The following is an 11,852-nucleotide window of genomic DNA, read 5'->3' on the forward strand; positions in this document are numbered from 1 at the left end:
ACATGAAATGGGAGCAGGTGGCACGCCGGCCACAAGATACTTGAAATGGGAGCGGGTGGCACGCCTGCCACGAGATACATGAAATAGGAGCGGGTGGCACGCCTGCCACAAGATATGAGAAATGGGATTGGGTTGCACGGCTGCAACAAGATGTGAAGAGAAAGTGAAATCTGCCTTTGTTTTTCTTTATTCTTGTTAGTTGTTGGATTTTGATTCCTTTATATTCTATTGATATTCTGTTTTTACCTGTTTTTCCCCGAAGCATGTTTCCCCCTCTCACCTTTACTTGTTTATTCCCGTATTTCTTTTTTCGCTATATATATTTGAACTGCACAAGTTTATTTGGTAGTCTGGTCCTAGCCTCGTCACTACCTCGCCGAGGTTAGGCTAGGCACTTACCAGCACATGGGGTCGGTTGTGCTGATGCTACACTCTGCACTCTTTTGTGCAGATCCCAGTGCTATTGACTTCGGACTGTAGGTTGGAGGGTATTATCAGTTTACGCGGAGATCCAAGGTAGACCTGCAGGCATCCGCAGGCCCTGGCGTCTCCTCTATCCTTATTTCCTGTTTCATTTTCCTTATATTCCGAACCAGTGTATTGATATTTTCTTCAGACTTTGTATGTAGTAAATCTTAGACCGTCTGTGGTACTGTGACACAAGTTCAGGGTAGTCGAGGTTCAAACTGTTGTGTTAGATATTCATGTTCAGATAGCTTATGGCTTTTTTCTTCCGCTTGCGTTAAATTCCACTGTTTAAATGTTATTATTATTATTAAAAATTGCTAATGATTATAAAATGAGTAAAAAGGGTAAATTGTGAAATTAATTGGCTTGCCTAGCTCGTACTAGTAGGCGCCTTCACGACTCCCGAGGGTAAGAATCCGGGTCGTGACAACACCCTTAATTCACTTCTATTATTAAACAAGCATGGACGGATAACTTACACTTACTACCTGCTATAAATCATTTTACAAATATAGTGCAAGAATGGAATAAAAAAACTTTTGGCAATATTTCTAAAAGGAAAAAGAAAATACTGGCTCGTTTAGCTGGTCTTCAATCTTCTATCCATTATCCAACTAGCACCTTCTTGCATAATCTGGAACACCTTTTAACAATGGATTTTAATAAAATCCTAAGGCTTGAAGAGGATTTTTGGAAGTTAAAGTCCCGCATTGACTGGTTAAATAATGGTGATGCAAATACAAAATTTTTCCACCTAGCAACTATAAATCGGAGAAGACATAATCGCATAACTACAATTCAAGATCTAGGGGGAAATTGGATAACTAATCCTCATCAAATTCAGGAGAATATTACACAGTATTACCAGAATCTATTCATAACTCAAAAAACTGCTTCTTATTAAAAAAATATTTACTTCCTTTTAATATCCTAACAGGTGATGATCAAAATTGCCTAACAAAAACTTTACAAGATTATGAAATTACAAATGCAATAAAGTCTTTTCAACCTCTGAAAGCACCTGGCCTAGATGGTCTTCACCCTTTATTTTACCAAAAATATTAGGACACCATAGGTGACTCCGTTAAATATTTCTGCCATAAAGTTTTTCATGATTACCAATTCGATCATTCTATTAATACAGCTTTCATATGTCTAATTTCGAAAAATAATAATGCTTCAACAATATCACAATACATACCTATTAGTCTTTGTAACACTATTTACAAGATAATTACAAAAATAATTTTCAACAGATTAAAACCAATATTTGAACATATTATCCATCGCACACAATCCAGTTTTCAGAAAAATAAAAGAGCAGTTGATAATGCTCAATTGTTCATGAAATCATTAAAAAATTTTAAAAAATAAAGGGTAATAATTTAAGTATGCTTCTCAAGCTGGATCTTGAAAAAGCATTCGACAAATTAGAATGGTCTTTCATTTATAATACATTAGTCACTTTAAATTTCCCTAAAAATATTACTAAATTAATTATTTCTTGCATTACTACTACTTCAACTTCTATTTTAATAAATGGCAACCCAACAGTTTATTTCACACCCACAAGAGGCATTAGACAGGGCGATCCTCTATCACCTTATCTGTTTATTCTATGCTTAGAAATGCTGTCAAGAAAAATAAATACAACAGTCGATTATCAGGCATGGATACAAATTTCACTTGCAAAAAAAGGACCCCAACTATCTCATTTATTATTTTCTGATGATATTATTCTCACAACAAAAATTACTGTTAATACATGTCAATCAATTGTTAATACTATCACTCAGTTTACACATCAATCTGGTCAAACTATAAATTTTGAGAAATCAAAAATTTATTTTTCTAGGAACTGCAGACCAAATACAAGACAAACTATTCTACAATTATTCCACATGAATGAAGGGAAAAGTTTTGGTAAGTACTTAGGATTCCCTATTTTTATATATCAACCTTCAAAAGGGATTATCAATTCTTAATAGAAAATTTCAAAAATAAATTAGCGGGTTGGAAAACAAATTTTCTATCAACGGAAGGAAGGACTACTTTAATTAAATCAACTTTAAACCACCTTCCTAATCACCTAATGCAATATATTAAAATCCCTGCTTATATAATAGCCTACCTAAATCGATATCAACGCAACTTTCTCCGGGGCACAACACCAAAGAAGAAAAAACTTTATCTAATTAAGTGGTCTACAATCACACAACCTATAGACCAAAGGGGGATTAGGAATCCAAAACCTAAGTACTAAAAACTAAGCATTACATGCAAGTCTTGCATGGAGATTGTTTAAAAATCCACACCTACTGTGGGCACAAGTGCTATTACATATTTATTTACGCCCGCAACATTTGATCAAAACACAAGTTTCCACTACTTGGCGTCATATTTTGAAAGGATGGTCCTACTTTCGCTTAGGGTATAAATGGAATCTTACGACAGGACAACATGTCAATTTTGGAACGATCCTTGGATCAACCAAACTTACATAATTCGTAACTATATAAATGGACCTCTGCCACAACATGAGGAAACACAATTAGTTTCAAATTATTATTACAATCATAATTGGCATTTAGATACATTACCTTTCACCTTACCAACACACCTACAATCCTCAATCACTGATATTAATATGCCTGTCGCGCCCATAACGTGTGATAAAATATATTGGGCACTAGCAGAAAATGGTATATTCTCCGTCAAATTTATGTACAATTCCTTAATAAATACCGCTCATCCAAGTAGCACACATACAACATACTCCTACAAGTGGATTTGGAAACTTCACATTCCACCAAATTTTTTTTTTTCCTATGGTTACTTTGTCAAGACAGACTCCCAACGGCTGTGTATCTTACATGATTAGGTATCATCAATTGAGCCGCATGTGAGCAGTGTAATATGGCCCCTGAAACAATAATCCATCTATTTTAGGAATGTCCTAATGCAAGACAACTTTGGAATGTCCTTAGGGTCCAACTACAAAACAAATTTTCCTACTTCACAAATTGATTATATAAGTTGGTTATTCCAACTTATACACACCCCCTTAATATCAACACCACACAAAATTTCTTATACAACACTAATTTCGTTTGCTTTATGGAAATTTTGGATTATAAGAAATAAACACACTATAGACCATCAAAAAATCAATCTAAATATACATTATATTCTAAAAATGGCTGCTGAATATTATTTCTTAACAAATCCTACAGTAAAACATCATTCCCTGACACCCCTTTATATAAAATGGCATCCACCAAATCAACCCACTTATAAACTCAATATTTATGGGTCTTGCTCCTCTAATCAGCGCAAATATGGTATTGGTGGTATCTTTCGGAATTACCAAGGCAATTGGATTATAGGATTTGCAGGAACCGTGAAAGCAGGAACCAGTGTTCAAACAGAACTTATGATACTATGCAATTTGTGCGACCAGATGTCCATACAATATGCATGGGATTAGCCGCTTCAATGGGATCTTTTATCCTGGTCGGAGGAGAAACTACCAAACGTCTATCATTCCCTCACGCTTGGCGCCAATGAGGTTTTTATTTGAGAGAAAAAGAAGACTATGAGAAATAGCATGGCACTTCGAATTCGATATGAGAAATTTTTGTATGGTTTTTTTTTTCAAAACATTAGATTTATATCGAGAACTATCCCGATGAGCCGAAACTAAAGCTCTTATTTTCAGTTGAGTAATTGTTCGAGTAAGCCTTGAATGAGCCCCTCGAAAGCTTGATTCAAATAAATGAAATTTTGTTCTACGTCTCCGAGCCAGTTCTTAGCCAAAATTGACGAAATAAAATGAGAAAGGCTTGGGACTAAAAGAATGGTTGGGACAACAAACATCCATCTCGTTCGTCCTTTGGATACCCGTTTGTATGTGTTCCTAAGAAAAGGCATTTGTCCATTTTTCGGGGTCTCAAAGGGGCGTGGAAACGCATAAGAACTCTTGAATGGGAAAGAGATGTAACTCCAGTTCCTTCTGAATCGGTAGTCAATCCTATTTCCGATAGGGGCAGTTGACAATTGAATCCGATTTTGACCATTAGTTGATATATAACTAATGGAATGCTTAGAATATCTCCATTACCTGCTAAAAGAATCTTGTCAGTATTGGTATAAACGACCCTTCCCTCGCGTTCGGCTATAGCAAGAGCCCCCGAATCTAGAGCTGCTTGTTGTTCCAACCCAGTTCCAACAATGCATTTCTCGGAGCGAGAAAGAGGAAGTTTAACTCCGAAAGAAGCACTTCATGAAGCATCCCGAAATTTAATTAATTAATGTATTCCCTTTTTACATATGGAGGAAGATAACTTATATTTACAGGACAATCAACACACGGTTCCTTTATCCCCTTTTACCTTTCATGATAAATTGGCTAAACTCATAAAAAACAAAAAAAATAGCATTGAAATCAATTTTTATTGACCAATCATAATTGCCTTCCAAGATCTATAATTGCCTCAAAATTAAGAGAATAGGTCCCGAAAAAGCGGCCCGCCTTTCATCATCCATACCAGCTGCCACGCAAGAACAAATAGAAAGGATTTCGACGCCCCTCTCGTCATAAGAAGCAGAACACGCCATCACCTACAGCCCTTTCCTCTGCCGGGGACTTCCACGAAATGAAAACGGGCGGCATCATCGTATGCTCCACTTGCTGAAAATTACTGTACAACAACATCTCAAACCAATCATCATTGAGACGGATGCGCATGCAATAATCGGTGTGTTTAACTCACCAACAATGCAATACACTAATATTATTAATGATTGCAGGTTATTACTCCAACAGCTGGATAGTCCACCACTACATAACATCTACAGAGAGCACATTGCAGATAGTTTGGCTAGATATGGAGCCTTGCATGCACATGAGCAATGCATACTTTTTGGGAGACCACGAAATTTTGCTACGCCTTCTTACCAACAAGATCAAAAGGGCACATTACAATGAAGGCTATTCAGGAATGACTCTAGGACTTCAACAAAAACACTCGGGTTCAAATATTTTGTGTAATAGTAGTTCTTTACCTACGACTGTACAAACTACTAATAGTAGTATTTTAGCTACTTCTAACTCTAGTACTAGTAATGGTTCCCATACGGGAGACCTGGTAACAAACTCTAGTTTTGTACAAATATGCGTCTACTTAACAGCTATGTTGTACTTGTTTGATTATCTATAATATAACTATATCTTTTCGACCCCGAAAAAAAGAAATTTTCAATTAGTAATATTTAAAATACATAAAGATGTCTCTATATACGAAACCACATTTATGGAAAGTGATAGTGTTTTTTATTTGAAGTAGGAGTATGACAAATTAATATCTCTTATATAATATAATAACAATAAATTCAAACGGATATCAGTAAATTCTAATTAAAAATTTTGCACGCAAAAAGTATTTTTATAACCGCGCGAAGCGCGATCAAATACACTAGTTGCTAAATAGACTTGGTATAAAGTTTCAGTTATAACTTATAACTTCGCAATGTCATTTAGATGACGATGTTTGATTAGGCATGAAGTGTAAGATTTTATTTTAATTTATGTTATATTAGTGATGATGAAAGAAAAATGTTGTGTAATAGTTGAAAAGTTAGTTCGGTTTGAAAATATCACATCAAATTTTAAAAAGCAGAATAAGCAAAGGTATTTAAAATCTTAAAAGTTATATAAAAATAAAAAGGTGTCAAACGTTAAAATCGAAAAAATGTTACGTAATGGATAGACTAGTTTCAATCAGAGGCAATGTGCGCATCTGCACCGGAGACGTGGATCAGCCCATTCAAGTAATTTCGCCGTACGAATCATCCATGTTTGTGTCACTCTATTTAATTCAATATTATCAAAAATTAGTTTCTCTAATAATAGAAGTCACTAGTGAAAATGATTTGAAGCTTCAAAACTTGATACATTGGCATATTCTTCTTGACTAAAACAAACCATAGCTCATTTTATACAATTATATTCTGTTAAGGTTGAAGGATGACCGCAGATACAAATGGTCACTTAACAGATAAAATAAATAGAGAAATGACTAGCATATTAGAACATCCCCTCATGTGCTTGTATCAAAATTATTGCCTCGCAACGTAAATGAAGTTTACTAACTTATCTTTAAGCCCCAATGTTTATCCTTAAAATCGGATAAAAATTAAACTTATAAGTAGTATTAAGGATATGTATATTTCATCTAGCACCAATTGATAAATATCATGATTAATAGTAGGAACAAACAACAAAGTAAAGCAAAGCAGTATTCAAATGCACTTCAGCCCTCGAGCTAGGTCGCCCTCGAACTAAGCGGGTGTGAGTATAATTGTGAAATAAACTGATGAACAAGAGAGTATGAGAGAAAAAGAGTATTGTATTGCTTTGATATGCGTGAATGTAAGATGATTACAAATGGTTGAGACCCTCTTTATATAGTAGAGGAATCCTATTTACGATATAATTCTAATTACAAAAGAAAATCTCATGATTAGCTAAATAACCGTTCATCATTTGATCTATTCCGAGATTTCCGCCGTGATTCTCGACGAGTCACGGATATCTCGCCTATTCGTTATTATGCTGTCTTCGGTCTTGCTCGAGTTCGATCTCGATCACTACTGGTCTCAATTTCGACAGGTACCTCGAATCCCGAGCTTGGTACCTTATCCTCGAACCTCGACCTGCCATGCTATGGGGCCGATCTTCGGTCCATGCCCCTGGTCTCGGCTAATCAACAAAATTAGGCCAGCCCGATTTTGACTGTATACAGATAGTCCCCTCGTTTCACGGAGTGTAATGACCAGAAACGAATTGAGTCTTCGAATTTACCCCCGGTTTATCATGACATAAGCACCATAACGTAAGTGACAGGAGTGACCGAAACGTCCCATCGGTTCAGTTTCCAGTCATTTATGGCGTGTCAGTGGCCGGTCGGCCACTAGTTATTTTGAACCGTCGCCGTGAAACCATAAATAGGTTTCTTTTCCTCCTCTACAAACTTTACTTTCAATCTCTTCTGCTCCAATCTTCAAAGCTCTTTGCATCCTCAAAGTTCATCTGCAAATCTTCAACTTCCATTTCTAATCTCTTTTCAAAACACCAAATATCCTAATGCCCGTTCTTCCTCGTTCACAAAAACAAAAATGGCCAAAACATCTAAAAATGCTCCACAGAAGGAAAAGGCTTCTTCATCAAAGTTCGCCGGCCGCGGCAACGGCGGAATATCCCTTCGCAAACTTCATTCCGATGAAGAGTGCCATTGCTGCTGATTTCAAGGTGGAGAATACACCCCCGACACCGGGTCGACGTGAACCAATGTCGAGGTACATGTGCACGATTACAGAAAGTCTCCTCGTGAAGGTAAAAAAGGAGTGTAACTGGGTAGGCAAGGATGTAGTAGTGCCTAGCCCCGAGGAGTCCATCACAACTCACAAGGAGGGGTATCTGAGTGTCTATACTTACCCCTTCACGATATGTCCCCTAGACCCTATCATCGTTGCCTTTTGCAAGAGGTACGATGTCACTTTGGGCCAAATCCAGCCGTCGTTCTGGAGGATCGTGATCCTCCTCTGATTCTTTCTAAGAAAGATCGAGGGGTATTCTTTTACCCTCGATCACCTCATGCGTTTCTATGGCCCCTGACTTTATCGTGGAGGCATGATCAAGCTTCACTACCGAGCCACCAGACCCACATACACGAGCATAGATGAGACTCGATACTGAGTTTGGATGGGCCGGTTTGTCCGAATAAAGACTTCAGATCTAATCCTTGCCGGAGATATGCCATTCCCTGAAAAGTGGAACATGAAACGTAAGTAATGCTTAGCCTTTCGAATATCTATTCTTGTCATTCTACTTTCCTGTCTACCCCTCATCTAAAAAATTATTTTTTGTGTTGCAGCTAAGACCTTGTACCGAAAGTGATCCCCGACTCAAAGCAATGGGTTGAGGGGTTTGTGTTACAAAAAACTTATTACGATCGCGCTTGGACGAAGTTATCAAGGGGCCAATAGGAGGCTCGTAACCATGGTAAATTTCTTTCCATGGAAAGGTTTTTCAGTCGCGCTTTGTCATTGTTTGTAGGCCTTGCTATGGGTGTGCCAATGAGGTCCCCTCTGCTGAGGAAGTGTCACTTCTTTCCCCGTCTGCCCCGAAGCAGGGCAAGGAGAAGAAAATAAAGGAGGATTCGAGTTCCCAATCCCGAAAGAGAAAAGGACGGCCAGGAGGCCCCGTAAACCTAAAGGGGATGTTATCATTGTAACTCTAGAGTCCGCCCACCAGCTATTGTATGAAACCGAGGATGAAGATGAAGAAGAAGACTCCGGGTTAGTGCCTCGTGTGCGAGTTGGCACCAAGGTTCAAAGAACCATCGAATAGTAGGGAACCGTAGCTGTGTCACCCCGATCTAATTAGCCCAAGCCGGAAAGAATTGAATATACCTCATCTCGAGGTGGGGATGCCATCGACGAGGTGGTTGAGGCTGGTACAGAGAGCTAGCTCGAGGCTCCCCGATATGATGATGATGCCTCGAAAGACCCACAAAGGGCAATGGTGATCGGGACTCTTCCTTATTCCCTCCAGTTTCGAATTTGATGATACGTCACGTTCAAGCTATGGAGACTTGTCACGGAGAGGGGGCCCATGGAAGGGAAGATTTTTTTCGTGGCTAGTTCGCTGATGTGGAAGATATCACCGATTTAGGTGATTTGGACATACCAAGGAAGAGCTCGAATGACGATTCCTCAAGCTATACACTGACTAACCAATTCCCGGCTCCAATTGTTGACCCCCATCAAAAGAGGTCTCTTATCATCTTTATCCCGAAAGATACACAAGTTTTATCTGGCCCCGTAGGGGTGGCAAGTTACCTTCGATGCTTGGTCACTGAGGAGGCCAAGCCAAAATGAATGTAGTGGATGTTGCTTGCTTGTTCAACGAGGCCCAACATTGTTACGACCCGGATTTTCCCACCCTCGGGGGTCGTGATGGCGCCTACTCGTAGAAGCTAGGCAAGCCACAAATCATAAACTCCTACCTATTTCATTTTAAATCCTTTTTATCAATCATAATAACAGGCGTTAAATATATAAATGACAGCGGAATATGAATTAAAGCGGAAGACTTAAATTAAATAAGCTGATCAATAATACGAAATTCAACCTGTGCCTCTACCCAAGAGCTGGTGTCACATCATCCACGGACTGTCTAAGATTACTACAAATAAGTGTTTGAAAGAAAAGAACATAGTCTGTCTCGAGTACAAATGACAACAGATCATAAAAACTGATAGAAGAGATGCCGGGCCTGCGAACGCTAGCAGGGCTACCTCGGAGCCTCGGACTGAACGATAGCTCCCAATCTACTGTTGATGACCAAATGCTACTTCGGGACCTGGATCTATACAAAAGAGCACAGAGTGTAGTATCAGCACAATTGACCCCATGTGCTGGTAAGTGCCTAGCCTAACCTCGGCGAAGTAGTGACAAGTCTAGACAAGACTACCACATTAACCTGTGCAGTTATATAATATACAACGGAAAATAAAGCAGGAATAAACAAGTAAGGATGGGAGGGGGAAACATGTTGCGGGGAGATAACAGTTCCAAATAAAGCATCAAGTAAGGAAAGGAACAACACAACTACAATGTCAACAAGAAGCAGAAATCAAATAAGTGCACGGCATCACCCTTCGTGCTTTTACTCTCGTCCTCACCAAGCAATAATATAATGAAAACGTGCACGACATCACCCTTCGTGATTTTACTCTCTTTCCTCACCAAAGCAATCAGAATAATAAAATGTGCACAGCATCACCCTTCGTGCTTTTTACTCTTCCTCACAATATAATCAATAGAATTGGCACGGAATGGTACATCGTGCGGCACGGCATCACCCTTCGTGCTTTTTACTCTTCCTCACAATAGCAAACAATGCACGACATCACCCTTCGTGCTTTAACACTCTTCCTCACCCAAACAACAATCACAAACAAGGACAAGGGAAATAAACAAGATCATATAGGAATCCCGGCAAGGGAACAACGATTTAACAATTTAATCCCGGCAAGGGAGCAACAAGTAAATAATTAAATTCTGGCAAGGGAACAACAATTACATTATTAAATCCCGGCAAGGGAACGTTTCAATAACTCTTTCTCTATCTTTCACTTGTACTTCATAACTCACTTTACCACTTGAGCCAATGCTCCAAAGGGTTCAATCATCTCATATACTTTCACAATTCATATTATATAACTCGAGCCAATGCTCCAAGATGTTCAAAGGTCTTAATTCCTTCCACAAACTTTTCACAACAACTAGAAATCATCACTAAAGCATGAAGGATACAATGAAATCAAATATTCACGATGTAAAGACTCACAGTCATGATAGACACCAACGTATAGATACTCGTCACCATGCCTAGACGTCGTACACGACTAATACCACATAGCAAATAGGACTCAACTCCTAATCCCTCAAGCTAAGGTTAGACCAAACACTTACCTCGATGCCTTGAACACAACTCAAGTCTCAATTATAGCTTTACCCCTTGATTTCTCCGCCAATTCGCTCGTATCTAATCACAAATTACTTAATTACATCAATAAACACTAAATGAATCAACCCCAATGCATGAAAATGAATTTTCCAAAGTTTTACCCAAAAAGTAAAAAATCGCCCCGGGCCCACGTGGTCAAAACTCGAGGTTCGAACCAAAACCCGACTACCCATTCCCCCACGAACTCAAATATATAATTTGATTTGAAATGGGACCTCAAATCGAGGTCCAAATCCTCAATTTTTAAAAAACCTAGTTTCTACCCAAAACACCCAATTTTCCCCATGAAAATCTTTGATTTTAGGTTGAAATCATGTTAAAAGATGTTAATGATTGAAAGAAATGAGTAAAACTAACTTACAATTGATTTGGAAGAAGACTTGTTCTTGGAAAATCGCCTAAGGGTGTGTTTGGTATGAAGGAAAACATTTTTCGGACAATGTTTTCCAATTTTCTCTTGTTTGGCTGCCTTAAATGTATTGGAAAATATTTTCCTTATCAATTCATTTTCCTCCAATTGGAGGAAAATATTTTCCTTAGCAAGAGAAGGGAAAACATTTTCCAAAGCTCTTTCTCAACCTTCCCCATCCTCACCAAAAAAAATTTTACCTTTTTTTTTTTGCAATTTCACATTTCAGTTTTTTTATTTTTCTGCACCACCCACCACCCACCCCACCTCCCCCCCTCCGCCGCACAAAATTTTTGTTACCTTTTTGTTGTAATTTAAAATTCTGTTTTTTTTCGTTTTACTGCCGCCCCCTTCCCCCCAGCCAGCCCCCACCCCCTGCCC

The sequence above is a fragment of the Nicotiana attenuata genome, unplaced genomic scaffold, assembly GCF_001879085.1.
Source record: "Nicotiana attenuata strain UT unplaced genomic scaffold, NIATTr2, whole genome shotgun sequence".
Lineage (NCBI taxonomy): Eukaryota > Viridiplantae > Streptophyta > Magnoliopsida > Solanales > Solanaceae > Nicotiana > Nicotiana attenuata.